The sequence below is a fragment of the Silene latifolia genome, chromosome Y (assembly GCF_048544455.1).
Source record: "Silene latifolia isolate original U9 population chromosome Y, ASM4854445v1, whole genome shotgun sequence".
Lineage (NCBI taxonomy): Eukaryota > Viridiplantae > Streptophyta > Magnoliopsida > Caryophyllales > Caryophyllaceae > Silene > Silene latifolia.
In genome coordinates this window covers 352,390,538-352,391,266 of record NC_133538.1, presented here as the reverse complement: position 1 = coordinate 352,391,266, position 729 = coordinate 352,390,538, and positions in this window count along the sequence as shown.

Sequence of the window (729 nt, the reverse complement as noted above, 5' to 3'; positions counted from 1 at the left end):
TGTGTCAAGTGAGGTTTGAAAATGACAAATTTTGAAATGTTTGCCCTAGACAACTGTAGTGTAGTTGTAGGAGTGATGACTCGAACTGAGGTTTGAAAATGGGTTTGAGGCCCGAACTTTGACTCGACATTTGGACAGAGTTTCGGCTTATTTTGCGCTATTTTAGGCCATTTTCGAAAATATTTACATTTTGAAAAGGATTTTATTTTACAAAATTTCGTCTTGGTTTTGTTTACAAAATGGTGATCACGTATATGATACAAACATACATTATAACGCTATGTTAAGTGCATTTAAAGGGTTTTGGCTTAAAAAGGTGGGTTGCCACACCAAGCAATCAAACCCTGGTCTGTGGAGAGTTTCGTGCCAAACATGAGTAAGGTCGGTTCCTAGTCCATTCCCTCGAGTAGTGAAAGCCCTCGATAGAAACATGAGTAAGCATCGCAGTATGGAAGACGTCAATCGCTATCCATCCTTAGGCCCAGATAAGAATTTGGACCATCTAGATGGGACCATTGGTCGAAAGGGTTGGGTTAAGCCTAGGAAGGCCGAATGAAACGACCTAATAAGGTCGAGTAATGAAAACCGACAACTGTCTCATAAACACTATTCCCTAACCTTGTTCAAGTTTCACCCTGGGTAACACGTAAGTGTATTATCCCCAGCAGAGTAGCCAAACTGTGGCCATGGGCCACCCACGCCGCGCGTACAGGGCGTTGGTTTCGACGC